Here is an 18,713-nt window from a genome sequence, read left to right on the forward strand (position 1 = left end):
CTTATCGTGCGCACGGCTTTGTGAATTACGCGATTATGCCAGTTCGCTGCTCACTCGTATAAACACACATGGGCGCTGCGTGCAAAAACGCGCGCTCAGATCGGGGTTACGTTCGCGCGCGTTCATATTTAATGGCTGGGCATCGTGAACGAAACTGTAGGACCACCGCGGTCTCGTGAGGGGGGCCTAATTACGGGGTTTCTATCGAACATGCGGGTCGGCGATAAAATACTTCATTTTTGAGACAGCGCGTAATTGGGGCTGTATATCATAGAGAATGGTGCAAAAGTATGTCTATAAGCGAGGAATCGCTCGCGAGCCTTCTTCTTTTCTTTTTTTTAACCTCTTTGGGTAGTGAGCGATGCGATGTGGTCGACAACCACGGAACATTAAAGACATAGTATATGGTGCATCTTAAATCAAATCCACGCTAATCTCGCAGATCTTTATAGCGTCCGGTGTAGGTGATGGAGGCGTGACTTCGAGGTAAGCTCGTATTATGGACAGAATTTATCACGTGATTTGAAGGAAACTCATTGGCATCTTTAAACGTTCTCCTTCTTTTTCCCCTTTTTCTATAGCACGCTGATGACGCGAGCAGTGTGACACATAAATAATTCTTGCAGCACTGACGCACATTTACCGCATTTCTTAATCAGAAGCGCTCCTTGTGATTTAAGGCTCAACTACGTGCCCGAGTCTACCGTACGCGACTGATGTGATGTACGTGGTGTTGAGCATTGCGACAAGTGTGTGAGCCGCCGCCATAATATATATATATATATATATGCCACAGTCGAACGGATGGCTGATTGACCGATTATCCTTTCGGCTTATTCGCCAATGAACGTAATACCGCGATAAATTTTCTTTCTTTCATACCACTGAATGCGTTTAGGCCAAGTGAGTCATAGGCAGGGCCGTAGCCTGCGGGGTGGGAGGCGGGGGGGGGGGGCGCTATTTCTGTGTATCAGAATGCCGCCTGCCCTGACGATTATTCGATTACGCATTTCGATTTATCGAGCGATTAATGTCCGCATTTTCGAGTGGACCAGCTCAAGGAACAGAACTGTGCTACCTGCCAAGGCGATTAAAAAAAAGAAAAACTTAAGGCAAAGCGCAAAAAAACACGAGGTCAACATAAGGGAATGAAGACACAGCGCTGTGTCTTCGTTCCCTTCTGTTGTCCTCGTGTACTTTTACGCTTTGCCTCAAGTATGCAGTACCAACTAGTCGACCACTCTGTTCCCTTAATAGAATTGCTCGCAGAATTCGCAGGAACAGCTGGTATTAAAACAAAATTGCATTATGGTGTTTTAGGTGCCAAACCACGGCCTGATAATGAGGCACTCCGAAGTGGGGGACTCAGGAAATTTGTGCCACATGGGTTTCTTTAACGTGCACCTAAACCGAAGTACACGGGTGTTTTCGCGCCTATCGCAATGCGGCCGCCGTGGCCGGGATTCGATCCCGCGACCTCGTGCTTAGCAGCCCAACACCATAGCCCCTAAGCAGCCACGGCGGGTGCAGCTGGTACATAACGAGAGTAGTTTTTTTGTTCTTATCGATTAATACGTGGCATTGGAGTGCTAAATGAGCGGCACAATAAATAAATGCGCACCGACAGACGTTAGAGGTCGCCTCCCACTCGAGGCGTTGCTAGCGCGCGCTGAAAACGCACGCACCTTGGTGGGCGCGCACTTGTAAGAAAAATGCACGCCGCTGCAGCAGTTCACCTTCAAGCGCGCCAACAGCTGAGGGTTCGAACGGGTTGTTGCTTCGCTAACGAACGCTGTAAGAAACACAAGTGGTGTCAGAGTGCATCAGCATGCGCTCTTGAGCGCATGCTGATGCACTTGACTTGAGTGAGTCTTTCCCTCTTTCTATTCCCCTTTCCCCCACCCCCAGTGTAGGGTAGCAAATTGGGTGCTCGTCTGGCTGATCTCCCTGCCTTTCCTGGCCTTGCTCTCTCTCTCTCTCTCTCTTGAGTGAGTGAGTGAGTGGTAATTTACTTCACTCTTTCGTTACCACAGCAAATTAAATGACTATTTTTCAGTCGTAGTAAGAAAAACATATTCGATGCCACAGACAATGTGTTGGCACATAACTAAGCAGTATAAATTGAAGAAAACGAATGCTATCTCAAAATACATACTAGGTTGCAAGAAAAAGAAAACTTTATTGAATCATCATTTTTTTTAAATTTGTGACGCCGAATTCTGTTTGTGTGTTTTTGTATAAACAATAAGAAATTGCCACATCTGCGAATAAAACAAAGGTCGAAATAAAATCAGAATTTGTGCTGCGCAAATAAATGCACCAAGAGCGCTATTTTGAAAAACTAAAAATAAAAAAAAGATATTCGGCGTACAACTGTTCGGGTACAAAACGCAATAGGTTTGATCTTTCCGATGCCCATGCCATGCAGCGAAGCAGATCCTCTACTTCGCGAGGCCGAGGGAGACTGTCGATTTCTGGCAGTAAGTGTTCGTTTTCTACTGGACTTTGCGCTATATATAGCAGATCTCACCAGTGCCTCGCATCTTCTGCATCTTCTTCGGTTGATGCTGAGGTTCTGGTACTTCTACCTGAGTAAACAGCTCGGAATCTTCTTCGTGGAGCTCCATGCTGCTGCACAATTGGCTGAAGTTCAGCGCCCCTTCGAAGCTGCGATTATTCATCGTGTAAAGACGTGCTTAGTTTGGCCAGAATCGGCCAACGCCTGCAGCGCAGAGAACGTGGTGCACTATTGCATGCATCGAGTTTCCTACGAAAATCGCCAGAGGGCGCTGTGGTGATGCCAGGTGGCGCAACATACCTCCCCGTTCCAAAGGGGACGCTCATAACAGCCATCCATCTATCCATCCATCCCTCATGGGTGCAATCTGTACTCGGTGGCAACCAAAGGTTAGTTAGACGCCTCGCTTTGGGCGCTCACGGGAAGACTACAAATGAAGCTGCGCAGGGTGATATGGGCTGGACAAGTTTTGAAGCGAGGGAAGTTCAGAGTAAGATTGATTATGCAGAACGACTGAGGAATATCGAAGAAAGTAAACGGTCGGGGACAGTGTTCAGATATTTGTACAAAAAATAATTGACTCACAGTGAAGGAAAAGAACTAGGAAGCTTGCCAGCAAGTATGCGACCGGTATCATGAGCAACATGGCAACAAAGAACGTCAAGCGGAAAGTCAGAGAGGCCGAAATAATCTCATAGGTGGCGGCAATGAAGAAAGGAACCTGCTATGAGTAACTACTTAAGAGGAAAAGCGAAATCAGGAAAGAAACAATTTACGATAGCTCAAAGGGAAGCTCATTGCTTTTCGAAGCGCGATCAGGAAGCCTGCTTTAGAACAAGCACTTATAAAGCGAGATACAACAAGGAAGAAGAAGCATGTGCTTTCTGCGGTAAAGTTAGGGAAACGATGGAGCATGTTTTGTTAGAATGTGAAGATATCTGCCAAGCGGTCGATTTAGGCATCTCTGGCCTCCTTGAAGCCCTTGGGTTCAGCGAGAGCAAGGGGAAAGTAAACATGAGTAAACATGTCCGCAATTGAGATTAGTAAGAGGCAATCGGAAGATCGGTGGAAGAAAAGTAGGGAAGCGACAAGCAACGGAAACGTACAAAAACAAACTTTCCAATAGAGGTTCAGAAAGTTCGGTGATGGGAATTCTTCGTGAGGTTCTCTTTTTTTTTCTTTTTTTAAACATATATAGGACACTATACAATATAATAACAAGAGCTTGGTGGCGCAACGCATCGCTCCACTCCAAAGGGCGCGCTCATAGCATCCATCCATCCATCCATCCATCCATCCATCCATCCATCCATCCATCCATCCAGCCATCCATCCATCCATCCATCCATTCAGCCACCATGGAAACAACGGGCAGTGCATGAATTCGTCTAATCTTCGCACTTGTGAGCTCGCATGTCCTTGCGACGTGATTTCTTACGCCACGTCTTCCCAATTTTCCAATCAATCGTATTTTTCTGAACGTGGCAAGGCAATAAACGTGTGCGCATGCTCACCCTGTCGCATTTATAGCAAAACGTTTTCTCGAAAATCCCCAATTTCGTAAATCGAAATGAGAAACTGTTTGACACCAAAGTCACAAAATTTCGGCAATTTCCTGTGCGGATCAGGATTCCAATGCTGGCTTAACCTTCATGCTTGCAGCTGCCTTAAGCTCCAGTGCCATAGTTCCCTCTAGTGACCATTGTAGGAAATTCTACGGTTAAACGGCTGTCACAGCTATCAAGGATAGGAAGAGCAGCCACGGTGAAGCAGATATGCGTATACACTCTTAAGCGAAATTACACCCTTTGGGGTGTATATCTGCCACACAACGATAATCGCCATCTGTCTTGCTTGCGCTTCCTTTCTTGAAAACGCTGCGCTCGTTACTTTCCTGTCGAGAATGCTGCGTCACGCTGATAACGCGCATGCCGTTTGTTACTGATAAGTACCGGGCTCGCAGCGTTAAAGAAAGGAAATGCGGACAAGACAGATGACGATTATCGTTGTGCGGCAAGATACGACTCAAAGGGTGTACATTTGTTTAAGAGTGTAGTTTGGTAAGGGCCGCGCCTATAGTCTTGGTCTGTGAACAATGTGCGCACGATTTGACCTCTCTTTATAATGGGACTATAGCTATAAACAGTCATTGCACTCGCTAATTAGTTTCCGCGTGTACACGATGTGAGGCGCTGCTGTTCCCGCTGCAGGAACGCTGCAGAGGTAGGCGAGGCACATGTGTCAAACGGGCTGTCCAGTGGGCGCCAACATGCGCTGCACCGTGCCGAGGGCGTGACGCGTGGCGAGATTTCAAATGAACTTCCGTGCCGATTCCACGTAGCCCGCCGTACGCGCTCGCGCCTTCATCTCGAGTACAATTGCACGGAGACGTCGTTACGCACTCGCGCGATAAAAATCGGACGTTTCGCTCGTAAACGCGCAGCCTTATCAGACTGCAGTACCCTGCACTTATACTATGCGATGCATCACTATCCCGAACCTCAGCGTTCGGCGATCCCGCTTGTATAAATGATTCAGCGACGAAGGTCACGAAAGCACATCATGATAGGGCAGCCTTAAAAAGGCTTTTCTAATCTCGCGTTCGCTTCTGCGTAGATTGTGCGCAGCCTTCCTCGTTAGAACGCGTGCAGGATATATGTTCACTCTGTCTTACGCGCGCAAATGTTGGGGAGCTCTAGCTCCTTGTTGGTGGTTGCCAGCTATGCTTGAGTTTGAAAAGGACTCGCTCCTAGGATAAATTGTAGAGGTGCGTCCGAGAAACTATCGTGTAATTCGGACTTACTATACTCACACGACCGCAAGTGAGCACGTGTTTTCGGTTCGCTTCGTGCATTAATCGCCATTCGTTAACATTTTCCGCAACTCCCCTAAACCTCGTTCGTCCTGTCTTTTACCTCGGTGTCTCGTCCTTAGTGCAGTTTAAGTTAACAAAAGAACATGCCTTACCAACTAGCTTCCCCAAACACTCTCCTTGAATCCCCTAAACCTGCCTGCTCGTCTACAGCGGAGTGTAACAGTACAGTGCGCAATGCACCAGTTCGGGCCAACCACACCGCCGTTCCCTGTAAACAGATTCTCTATTCGAGTACGTTTCTTATCAGGCACTTACTAGACGCCTGCATGGTCAGGCATGTTTTCTGACCTCCCTGACGTTAGTGAGCTCAGGTCTGGAAAGAATACTGACACATCCTCGCCTTTGTTGTTTTACGCATCAGATGCGAGAATTCCGGGACCGTGCATGTCCGCATTCGTCGCGGTCGCAAAAAGCAATTCGCACGCTCTGGTATACTGCTCTCTCTCTCTCTCTCTCTCTCTCTCTCTCTCTCTCTCTCTCTCTCACACACACACACACACACACACACACACACACACACACAAGCACACACACACACTGTTTTTTGAAATGCACGTACCGGCTTGTGCGTCCACGGGCGGGTTGTTTTGACTGCCTTTATTCCACTCTTCCAAACCGCACGTATAGGGTACCAAACCGAACGCTCGTCTTGCTGACTTCGATACTTCACTTCTGCTGTCTTGGTCTTTTTCACTAGCCCATTCATTGGCCGACTAATGAACTAGTGGCGAGTGCAACCTATCCTGCCCTTTTCCTGTCGGATGGTGCATATCTAAAGTTTCAGTTCCTGTAGGGCTTCGTTGCGCAGATATGTCCTATCGTAAAACCTCCGCCGCGCAGCAGCCGCCTCTATTGCCTCGGAAGCCAATCGCGCTATCCACCCCACGCAATCTTTAATCGCAATCTCGGCAGCTTCCACAGCTAATCATGCTTTCAGCAGGAAAGAGCTTCGCACAGCCCCTTTCGGGGATGTTCTCTCGGTGTGCGGCAGCCAGCGCCGCGGTGCGGCGCGAAGCCGCGGTCGACGAGCCTCCTTAATCGACTCGTGGCCGAGCGAGATGGCAATCACGCGCTTCAGCCTCGAGAGATTAAGCCGCGGACGAAGCGGCGAAAACAGCAGCGAGAAGGAAGTGCGCGCACGCGGTCATCCGAGGAAAGCGCGCAAATGCATACATATATCGCGCTTAAGAAGACCGCGCGCGCGCGTGTGCAGCCGTAACGGCCTATTCGGTTGCCTTTATGTGACGTAACGAACGGCTCCACTGCAGTCTCGCCGACGACGCAGAAGAGACAGCGAAGCGCGGCGCCTAAATGGCGGTCGCGTTGTTTTCTACGCGGCCAAGGCGAAGAGGGATGAAGAGGGATACGCTGCAAACAGTGCGCTCGTTGGATCGTCGCGCTCGTGACGTGTGCGTTCGCGGACGCCCTCTATTAGCGCTTTCGTAAGCGCTCTCGCGAGAATGGTCAGCCGTCCGGAGGTGGGTACAGTTTGGCTGAGTTAGTCAGCGTGGGTAGGTTATAACGCAAACGCGCGGGTGCCGCGTGTGGTTAGGGACTAGATGCGAGCGTCTGCGTAACGCCGTTGACAGGTCGTTGGTTTGACTCGGAAAGTGTCCGCGAAGCGCAGTTCGTTGGAACTGTGAGGTCCTTCTCGATTGTCTCCGAGACTTTCCTCCCCACTTCGACGGTCCAACCGAGCTGGATCGTACAGAAGAAAGAGGAGAGATTTGTGCGGGCTGTTGCTGCGCACTCAGCGCCTGTTATGCTTGATAGGTCACGCGTAACCGAACCGAGCTTTTCTGTTCAAAGCGAATAGCTCTTCTCTTCTCCCGCCGCCCTCTCCCAAGCCTCTCCCCGTATGGCGGCTGCGAGAGAGGGCTCTGACGGCGGGAGAGGAGGATAGCAGTCGTCTATCCTAAGACATGCAACGCACACATGACGAGCGGTTAATGGTTTTATTCTCTACAGAAGTAAACAATGAAACGACAGACGGTACCTAAGTATCACCACTGCTAATATGCGCCTCCCAAGCTCATCATTACTTTATTGAAGCTAACAGCGTTCCAGAAGTGTTCGGCTGTTCGCTTACAGTGACAATAATCGCCAATTGTTTCTCCACAATATTTTATCTTATAAACACCAGTGATTACGCGAAAGCACTCCGTTGTGCAGCATTATCAGCAAGGGATATATCATCAGATGGCGCTTTTTATTCTTCGCTAAACACAAGGCATGGCATCGCAGCACAAGCGAAGAACGCTGCAGAAGAGGGAAAATAGCGTTTGAAGGGGTCATTTGTCCGTTTTATGGGCGATCTCGCACGGACACTCGAAATACTTTTCAATGCTCAATGCGACGTCTTTATCAACGTTGAGCCTCGGGTACACGTGACAATCCGCGGATAACGGTGCGCTAGAGCTCGCAAGGAGAAAGTTCGATTCCACCGAAACCTCCATGGGGATCGCGCGTGTAGTGCTGTTGAATGTCATACTACTCCAGCAACACCAAAAGTTGCGTGGAGACCTAGGCGCACCGTTCACAGAGTATACCACACCATCAATTTAACCTACATACCTAATTGGTCTGCTAAAAGCTATGTAGTAGAAATAAAACACTTCGTTATGGCCGAGCGAGGCCGAGCCTTAGTATCATCGAGGGAAGCAAGGTTGAAGATGTGCAAAAACAAAGACGAAATTCGGCGACGATAAATAAGTGTGTTGGGTTTGTTAGATATGACCATTAGATGCGATTAGTTGGATCATAGCTTATGTGGCTCGCATAAAAGATCTCCAGTTGGTTAATTCCAGTTCAGACCGAGGCAGTGTATTCGACTGAACTGCTCGCACGTTGGCCTTGAGGCCTGGCTGTGCCCCCTGGCTGCCTCCTCCGTTGTAGTGCCTCAATAAAGAGGATCCAGCGAACGACAGCGTCGGTGGGCGGCAAGTAAATGACATGAATACACGGTGACGCGGCATTGGCCCATTTGGGAAAACGAGCGATCGCGACGATCTCCGAGGAGTGATATACACGGCTTGTCGTCTTCATTATTGCCGCCGAGACGGAGTATGGGATTACGATCCCTTCGGCGATATATACCCTGCCATTGGTCCACCACGAGAACACACGTGCGCACCGTATATACGCAAATCTGGGTCGCCTGCGCAACGTCCTGCGTCACAAATGTGCATAGTGTGTGCGTAAGTACATCGCAGACAGAGCGAGTTAGTGACGAGGTGTACCTTCCAGCGGCATGTATAGAGCACGCTTCGCTCTGGCGTGCAGTTCTGTGCAGCAGTGTTTTTGGATGGCGTGATTTCTCGACTGGTTCCGTGGCCTCGGCTAGCTTTTCTTATAGTTCTCCTTTCCTAAAGGCAGTAAATTTCCAACGCCGTTCGATCGAAGACAGGAGTCGTTTGTATGCTGTTGTTAAAACCGTAAGGAAAGAAACACTTCTTTTTTTTTCACTCGCGCCTCTGAAAACGGTATAAGCTGTTATTAGCAGAACTTTCTCACTTGTGCGTGTGGTGGTTTCACGTTGATGCTCTAGAGGGCCACGCTATCGCACACGCCACCGATGTGACTCGTTATAATCATCTTAAACACTGCACTCAGCAACACAAAGCCTTGGACCGCCCTCAGAACACAGGGGGCGTCCGCTTAGAAGGCTACGAACGTTGTTGTTGTTAAAAGCTTTATTCAAACAACGAACGTGCAGCTTTGCTTCTTGAAATCTATAACATACCTATACGCATGATAGACATAGACAATGCTGCGTGCACTGGTCGGCGCGCTTTGCATTCTCTTTCTTAAGTGCCCTGCGTGGGGTTGTCAACCGTAACTATCTTTAGTTAAGCTCGGCACTTCATTATACCTCCTTCCTCGCTGCGGTACTCAAGGTGTTTGATGTTTAGATAAGCTCTCCCTGGTTTTCCCTAACTTACGACAGCGAAACTGACGGGAAGCACCACTGCGCATATATAACTAATGAAGCCCAGTGACCTGACGTAAGTTTGACGTGACGTCAAGACCGCTGTACGCAAGTTCAACTCCAATACTCCCGAAACACTCTACCGTCACTCGCGAAACTGTCATGGACATCGCAGTTTGGCAATATGGCCCCAGTAATTCCGCATTAATGGTCCAACCGCGCGGTATCTCTTCGCTTCACGAAAAGTCGAATACGCTTATGTCTGTGTCCTCCTCCTCCTCATCATCATCATCAGCCTATTTTATGTCCACTGCAAGGACGAAGGCCTCTCCCTGCGATCTCCAATTACCGATCTCAATTACTTCTTTTAATTGAAAAAAAAAAGATATCAAAACACCGATGCACCCCTGTCAATATAGTGATCGCATTTCCGCCGCGATTACGAACCGTATACGATCACAGAGTCACCCGAACGGTCAACGTGCGTGTTACGTACGCATACCGCTCGTCGCACGCTGCGGTCTAGCGCCAAACGCGTGTGTACGTTCTTCTTTTTTTTTTTACGCGGAATTCGGCTTCGACAGCACTGCGCGTTACTTCGTCGCGTATAGCCGAGCCTTCACAAAGCTCTCTCGATGGACGGACGTCCTTGGACGCGCCTACATACGCACGCTCGCACTCGCGTGTCATGGGCAGTGGTGAGTAGCACGTGCATGCAAGCCTCTCGATGCCGATTCGCTTTGTTTGTTCAACCTTTCCACATAACGAGTGCGCCTGGCTGTCACGTCCACAGGAGGCTATTTGGCGCTTGAAGCAGAGCGCCCTGTGATTAACCGCTTCGTTGTGTATCTAAGCGCGACGATCACCGCTCGTCTGTCTCTCTCTTTCTTTTCTATAGAGACAGCCAGAGGGGGAAGGAATGATGAGAAAGATGCCCATACCACGTGATGTATTTATCCAATTATCCATCCCAGGCCCTCGTGGCAGATCCTTTCGTTGATTATGACCGTGCTTTGACAATCGGATGGGGCCCTTGTTATTAATATGACATCCTTTAGGCTCTCTTGCATGGATTCGTACGCCCTTACCTCGTTTGCCTGAGAAGCAGCGGAGACTCCTCCTCGATTTATACGCCTACCTGCCTAAAGATAGCTCCAACAAAAGTTCCGCTGACGTTTTGAAGTAGCTGCTGTCCGTTCAACGTCTTGCGCGCAATGGCTTCCTAAGCTCTCCGTCAGCCCGTATCGAGAAAGTGCATGGGCTTTAGCTTCCTTCAGCAGTCAGCTGTACGCATGCTTTCCGGCTTAACGTGAGTCATGGCCGAACACGATCGCCTGGCAACCTGCTCTGGCATCTTTCTTGCTCGGGAGTGTGGCGATGCGTGTAATACATTACTATACATTGCCCGCGTGATCTGTAGACAAAGTTTATTGAAAGAGGATGCAAAGGAACGTATTTCTCGCTATATATAGGCAGGGAGAAGGGCATGTATAATGCGGCAAGAAGCGGCATTGCTCCACCGCGCATCGACCAAGTTCCTTGTATTTGGTCTGAAGTCACGCGTCTTGAGCACACATATACTCCAAACGATGTTATTGTAGTTTCGAGCGTAAGAGGCAAATTCGCTGCGAGCGAGGTAAGAGAACGTCAAAGAACACCTGTGAAGTGTCGACAAGGAATGTTTTAGTAACTCAAGACTCGTCGGCGCGTACGTCAGTGATGAGCTTTTTCGTCTGTGCAACGCGTAATGATAGGCATTGGAGGCTGTATACAGCGGGCGAGGAAACGCGGCGTGACAGGCATATTAGACAGAAAGACAGCGTTGTGCGCTATAGGTGACTGAAGAGGGGGCACTAGAGTTATTGAATAAGGTGGCAGGAAAAGAATACACTCGTGATGGCAATAGATGATTTTGATGGAATGATGAGATAAGGAAATTTGCGGGCATAGGGTGTTTCTACCGCTGACGCATAACGGGGATAATTGGAGGTGTTTTTGGGGAGCGACATGCGCCTGCACGCGGGGGACCGGTTGTGACGAAAAATGCCGACTGCCGAGTAAATTACGACGCGACATCATTCCTCGTACGCGGAAGCTATATATAGTGGCCAATGAGAACAGCCTTTTTTTTGTGTGAAACGGAATCAACGACGGACGTGGCAGACCGGAATGCGGAATGTAAACAAAGCGACTCTTCCCGACTCGCTGTGTTTGCGTACTCGAAGCTCACAGGCGCGCGTCCGGGGTACACGTATATATAGATGGGTTGGCGAGAGAGCGCTGGAGACCAGGATGTAAGTTGAGGTGTGCAGGCGGACGTTTGCTTGCGCAAACGGCGTTTATTACACCTCCGCTTTCTTAAGCGCCAAGTTAGGGGCGTCACCAAAACTGACCAGCCATTGCACTTCCCTCTTGTAGCTGCTGTCTTCGCTTCTCGAGAGGATTTCTTTTTTTCCTTCTCCGCGTTTTCCTATTCGCCTGTACGTCACGCGTTTGCGTTAATGTTGCGAGCGATAGGATCGAGCTTGGATCCGAAAGCAGGAAACAAAGCTTGGATCAAGGCTGAAAGGATGCGCGAGAAGATGACGGAGGCGTCATCCCGCCGCCCTGCATGACTTGATGGCATTCGCGTAACCATAATTGCGGCGTGGACTTGACTTAATCGCACCCTCGATTTGGCAAGCGGCTGACGCTCTCTGAAATTCGGGGCGGTGGCCAAAATTGGCGTCTTTGTAATCACTGCTATACGAATCATAACTATCAACACTGTAGAAAGGCGTTGTAAAGCTACGACCAACAGGTCCTTTCTCCACTACCCCGTTTTCTTGCGTTTCTTTCGTTTTTCTTTTGTTTTTTTCGCCGAGAATAACCAGTCCGCCTAGTGCTGCGTAGCTGCACTGATGCTTTTTTTTTTCTTCTTTTTTCTTGTTTTAGCTTCAAGATTGACGTTGTGTGGCATCCATGCCGGACCGCCGTATATATGAGACTGTTTTGTAGGTCACGGTTGTGTTAATATTCTACGTGCCTATACTGATACATCCTAACAGAATACGCATTTTGTTCATCTGTTTCTCTTGTAGCGGGAACGCCTTAAACGTTTCACTGCAGTTTCATGAGTGTCGTGCCGCGCACTTAGATTTCTCTCTGGTTCCCTTTAATGTGTGTGTTTGCGCCTGCGGCAAGTGTTTATACGCTTTCCCAGCTCGTTCAGTGAAGTCTTAGTTACACTTTTCTTGTTATGATCTTCCCATGCTTTGTCACCTTAACAAAGCTCTAGTAGCACTTATGGGAGTTTTTATACGTTCACGTTGCTAAACCTTCCTTTTCGTCGAAGGGGATGTTTTGACTTTCTTGTTTCGTAATCGCTTAAGGCACTTCACTTCCAGCATTTCTTGCAGAAAGCTCGCGCTCAGCGGGCAGGTCGTGATAAAGCAGGTCCGTTCAAGATATCGCAGTCCGCTCAGTGCGTTAACGCAAAAAACTGCAGTTCATTCGGCGCGTGATGTACGTGCATGCGGCAGGCGTTCAGCCAGACGCGGATCCCTTTTCGCTATACCGAAACTAAGCTGCATATACACTATACTAAATGACCAGACCAAGGTCGCCACGCCATACGCGCGTGGAAGGCACCCTTAGGGAAAGCAGCGCTCAGAAATGTGATGGAGACGTGTGCCGAGGCCATTAATTTCGAAGCGGAATTCGCCTTTCTTTTATGTCTTTCTTCGGGCATTCGTTTGCCCAGTGGACACCACTTGGTGTTTATGTTGCCGAAGCTCCTCGACGGTCGCGGGCCAAGAGACGCGCGCAGGATGCTTCGCGGTGAATGATCGCCCTTTCGCGAGATCTCGCCACATCAGTTTTGCTGGATACGGCAGACACCTGTACGTGGAATTGGATAGGGGGGGGGGGGGAAGAAGGGGAACGTCTTATACCGTCTGCGCTCTCGACTGGATCACCAACCCGCTTTACGCAGAAAGGGACGTCGCTTCGCGGTTTTGCATAGACGACCTTGTCTAATAAAGTAATGCATATAGCCAGGCGCAACGATAAGGGCGAGAAACAAAACGTCAAAATTATGAAAAAAAATATAAACAAGCCTTTTTTTTTTTTCAGTTACGCACCGCATGTCTGTCGTGCATGAACCCTGCGCGCCTTGCATTTAAGGCAAACGTTTAAGGACGAGGAACCCGCACGAAAAAGAAACTCGGCTCGGTGCAAGCGAACACATATAAAAAGACAAAAACAAAACAGAACGGAACGGAGAGAGAGAGAGAGAGAGAGAGAGAGAGAGAGAGAGAGAGAGAGAGAGAGAGAGAGAGAGAGAGAGACCGAATAGTCTCCGAGCGTCGCCGGCGCCACGTTAAAGATGCACGCGCTGCAAGAAATCCGGACCGCATGCATGCGTGCCCGCGGTGGGACGTCCCGTATAGGAACAACAACCCTTGAGAAATGCGAGGCCCCTGTGCTTGTGCTTGATTGTGCTCGCCGAGCCGTCAAGAGTTATGTAGCGCGGCATCAGGACGGAGCCCCGGAAAGGAATCCGCATTACGCAAAAGCCTTCCTGCGCGCTCGCCCCCCAACTCTTCCCGTTTCCTTCTCCCCAGCATTGGCGTCTTTTGCGTTGCCTCTCCGCCTTCACATTCTAGCCCCCCTCTCTCTCTGGGGCGTATTCAATAAATGACTCTAGCATCTCTCCAGGATGCTTGCTTCTCGTACGTGAGGTCCAGCCATGCATCAAACCGCGGCGCCATGCGTGGACCTCGGGAGGCAGAGGAAGAGGCAGGCTCAAGCGGCGTGCGTGAGGCTGACTTCTTCTCTGGCTAAAGTATATAGCCGAGCCGAGCCCCGGGAACAGGCTGAATTGCTTAGGGCAGCGAGATATAGGTATAGTCTATGCAGAAGCGTGCGCGTGCACGCATTGGAGACGTGCTTTATATGCTGCGTGAGTACGCCCGGCCGAAACTCGGGGAGTATGCTGGCGCCAAGCCGAGCCGACCGACCGACCCACACGTTACTCACTGCTTTGCAAGCCTTTTTTTACGTGCATGCTCGTCCAGGCGTCTCTGTCTGAACGTCGTCTGCTAGCCTGTCGTCATTGAGGCCACCTCCCTGACCCCCAGCATCACCACCCACATTTCCATGCGCGTCCAGGTATATTTATCTGCACCGACACACTTTCTCCTTTCAGGCCTTTATTTTTCTTTTAAGCGTACCGTATTTACTCGCGTAGGATACGCACTTCTTTCATTCTTATGGGCACTTTTGCCGGGACATAGATCTTACGCGAGTCATGACTCCCTGCCGAGCCTTGTTAAGCTGCGTCTGCTGCACAGAATGTGCAACCCGTGATGATCCCACTAGGAGAATTTTTATTCATTGTCTTTCGTCAATTTAGTTGTCGCTTTCGCTCAACTGAGCGTGCAGTGGTGCAGGCGTTGATGCGATGTGTCCTTTGACACGAACTTAGTTGCTTCTCTTTCTTCTTAATTTTCTCTATTCGCAAGCTCTTCGGCTGCAAACTCCGCAGGGGCTGGGGGTCTCACGCGAGTGTTGGCTTTACGCGAGGAAACGCGGTAAATGTGGCTCGAAGTCTCCGCCTGCCGTGGTTGGCGGGAGCCCCGGTGAATGCGCTCGTAGGAAATCCAGGCTGTGTTTGCGCCTGGTCAATAAATCTGTCCACCGGTCGGTCGCACGCGCCTCCGTGTGCCTAGCAGGCTATACGCCGTGGAAGCAGCAGCTATAGACTTCGTGCGAAGGAGGGCGAGGGGGCCGGCGAGCTGCCTAGTATAAAGGTACAAGTGAAAGAAAAGAGAGAGAGAGAGAGAGAGAGAGAGAAAGAAAAACACACGAAATGGTCGCCGTAGGCGATTGAATGCGTTAGCTTCGGCTGCTGAGACTGCAGCGTCTTGGCCCACTCGCCTATTTACTCGGAATCGAGTCTGTCTTTGCTGACGGTGTGTTTGCACAAGCTCGCGGGTGTACGTCCTGTCCTAATGGCCGAGTGTCGTTGTAGCTGTAAATCACGCTTACTCGGAGACTGCGTGGGAGCCTTAAATCGTGAAGGAAAAGAAGAAGACGTTAAAGAAACAAAGTGTGGAGAGCGGTCTGGTCCCGACGCATGAGACCATCCCGAAATTACACGCGTATAAGAACTATATATATTACGTGCCTATAACTCGAACGGAAGTGAAAGGAAGCGATTATCGCGCCAGTTCAAAAGTGACTCGTTTCTCATCTTTATAGCTTGTTTCACCCGGTGTCGGCGCGTTCATCTTCAACAGCATCCCACGGTGTCGCAACGTGTACGGGCTACGCGTGAGGCGTGGCTCGTATGTCAATTCGCACGTCTGCTGCGAGCGAAGAGACAGATCCTCAAAGCGATATTTGAAGAAATACAGAAGAAGGAAACTTGCATGAAATATGCTTCCGGGCGTCTTCATATCTCCTGACAGCAAACATATGCTGGAGCAGACGACAAAGAAAAATTAAATAAACATATTTAAAAAAAAGCATGGAAGAGAGAGACAGGACAAGCGCCTCGTCCTGTCTGCTTTATCGTCGTCTGCTCCATTTTGTACGTTCCGTCCCTAACATCTACCAACTTATACCTTATTCTTTGTTTTCATTGTTTTGTTTGATTATGTGCCGGCTTTTGATACTGCCAGTGCGGATGGCTTTGTGCCCCACAATAGTGTTAATATATAGCATATATTGCGAAAAGTAACGTGTTGCACTTGCTATTGCAAGATATTTCCAGATGTATCCCCGATGCGCAAAACAAAAGCCGCGTGAGGCCACCCCTTCTCGCTTCCGATTTCCCTAGCTGTTGCGCTTGCGTGACGAATGCTGCAAGCGGACGCGGACCACCGACGACGGAAGTCGATTTCCACAACAAAGCGCGCCCTCAAGAGACAACTTCCTCGAGAAATGTCACGGCTGCTGATCCGTTCTGAATGAGCGGCTGTCAGTCGACGACAATGCTCTTCGCGCGGCGCCTGTCACTGGTGGTACGACATCCCCGACTCGTCACTGAAACGTTACCAATCGCGGTTCGCTCTATTCTCGTATACGACTGAAGACGTCCTTCTCTGCGCGCTAACCGCGTCGGATCGGTGATTATAACCTCGCGACTTTATGGAACCAGTTATGATTCCCGACGATGACCAACTGTATAAGACAGAGATGAAGAAATCGTCGAAAATCTTATCCCTCTCAGCTGATAACGTGCAGTGCGCAGAAGAACGTGAGAGATGGGAACGCGTGCAATCTCAGTTGTCTCAATCCGCGCTGTTCCTGTCGTGTCGATTTCACGAGGAAGCTATAGCAACAAACTTCATCCAAAGCGACTGAAGTGCTCGCCTGGTGTCTCAGCGGGAGAAGCCCCTATAGTCATTTCCGAACAACACGAAGAAGAAGAGGAACACATCTCTGCAATTTCGCATTATACTTCGCCGGCTTCGCTGCATCCAAGTCCAGCCCACGGTTTCGTCCCATCCCACTCCCCCTCCCCCTTTCTTATATATATATATATATATATATATATATATATATATATATATATATTGCTACGGCATGAGCCGGGCGAGAAGAAGAGGAAGAAGAAGTGAGCTGGTGCAGCCTCAGGACGCCATCTTGACTTTACCATCCATCTCGTCCCTTGAATAAAGCCGGTTTAACATTAACCGTAACAGTTTTGTGGTGGAGGTGCTGGGTATCGATCCCAGTACCTCCACCGGTACTTCGGTAGGTGCGGGGTACTTCGACCAAGACGACGGAGCTGCTGCAGCAAGTGCCACGCCGGAGCCGACGCCTCGCTCGACTGCCTCCAACACCGCTTGATATCCCGATGTCCCACAGCAGCGACGAACAGCCTTCTCTGGCAGCTCCAGTGCGAACAACCGGCGCCTGGATGCATCAGATGGAGCCCCGCCCTTTCTCTGGAAAATTCGGCGAAGACGTGGAGGAATGGCTCACCCACTACAAGCGTGTGAGCAAGTACAACGGCTGGAACTCCACGACTCAGCTCGACAATGTGGTTCTGTTCCTCACAGACACGGCGCTAGTGTGGTTCGAGAACCATGAAGATACGTTCACAACGTGGGACAGCTTCGTTACTCACCTCACAGAGTGCTTTGGCGATTCCACCACGAAACGGAAGCGGGCGGAGCAGACATTGCTTCAGCGCGCTCAAGTCCCAGGTGAGACCTGTACTACGTACATAGAGGCGATCCTGAAGCTTTGCAAGACTGTCAATCCTCGAATGTCCGAAGAGGACAAGGTTGGACACCTTCTCAAAGGCATAGCCGAGGATGTTTACAATTATTTAATCGGAAAGGAGAGTCTCGCCTCGGTCGCCGACCTCATCAAGCATTGCCGCACATTTGAGGCCTTGAAGCTGCGCCGTATCACGCCAAAGTTTGGCAGGCTAGCAAATGTCACAACGGTGGCAAGCGTTGACGAAAACGACAACTACAGCTTTCAATTTGACCTTGCGGCAACTATAAGGCAAATTGTCCGCGAAGAACTTGAACGACACACCAAAGGGGCGGATGTCGAACAGCTTGGTTGCGCTTCCAACCAACCTCAAGAACATGCATCTGCTGTGTCAGCATTGTCTGTCATGCCAGGCGTTGCAGACTGTCGAGGTGATCAGCTGCGACAGCACCGACGTACCTTTCCCGACGACATGACGCACGATCAACGAACTCGTCGAGCTACCACCACGAATCGGAATTCGGAAGATCGCGTTTATTATTCGCAGCGTCCCAGGGTTGACTCCGAGGCATACAACGTCGGTCGCGCATCTCCTGTATGTTACAGCTGTGGCGCCTCAGGACACATTGCTCGTTTTTGTCGCCGGCGCCGACAGACAACAACATATGGCCCACCACCAACTTGGCCTAATTTTGGACGTGATAGTTATGACGACCGTTGGCCGATAGACCCCGCAAACACCACAGGCGCGCCACCTCGGAATACCTTCCGTCAGTATAGTAGAAGGAGTGGCTCGCCAGCTTCTGACCGCAGCCTGACGCCCCCAACCAGTCGCCAACGCCGTTCACCGTCACCACGGCGACGTGCTACGTCTCCACCGCCGTCGGGAAACTAGCCGGCGCGGCCGATGGAGGTAAGGTCGCCGGACAGTCTGTGTATCTGCGAAATACTCCTCTGCCTATTATGATGGTGAAGAACAAAGTGCGTGTGTTAATTGATAGTATACCTGCAACAGCATTAGTGGATACTGGTGCTACCGTTTCCGTCATGAGTGTGACTTTCAAAGAGAGGCTGGGTAGGAAAGTTATGTTCCCGTGGAATGATGGTGTGACGTTTCGTGGTGTCAGCGGAGAGTGCCTAGTTCCCCTTGGTATTTGTGTTGCAAGTGTTTTATTCGG

General features: G+C 50.0%; 1 protein-coding gene across 1 annotated transcript in view; it reads left to right on the forward strand.

Moving 5' to 3' along the window:
- LOC142575474 (uncharacterized) overlaps positions 1–18,713 on the forward strand; it is a 369,458-nt gene that overhangs the window by 140,816 nt on the left and 209,929 nt on the right. The window lies entirely within an intron of this gene.

This window comes from Dermacentor variabilis, chromosome 3 (assembly GCF_050947875.1).
Source record: "Dermacentor variabilis isolate Ectoservices chromosome 3, ASM5094787v1, whole genome shotgun sequence".
Taxonomy (NCBI): domain Eukaryota; kingdom Metazoa; phylum Arthropoda; class Arachnida; order Ixodida; family Ixodidae; genus Dermacentor; species Dermacentor variabilis.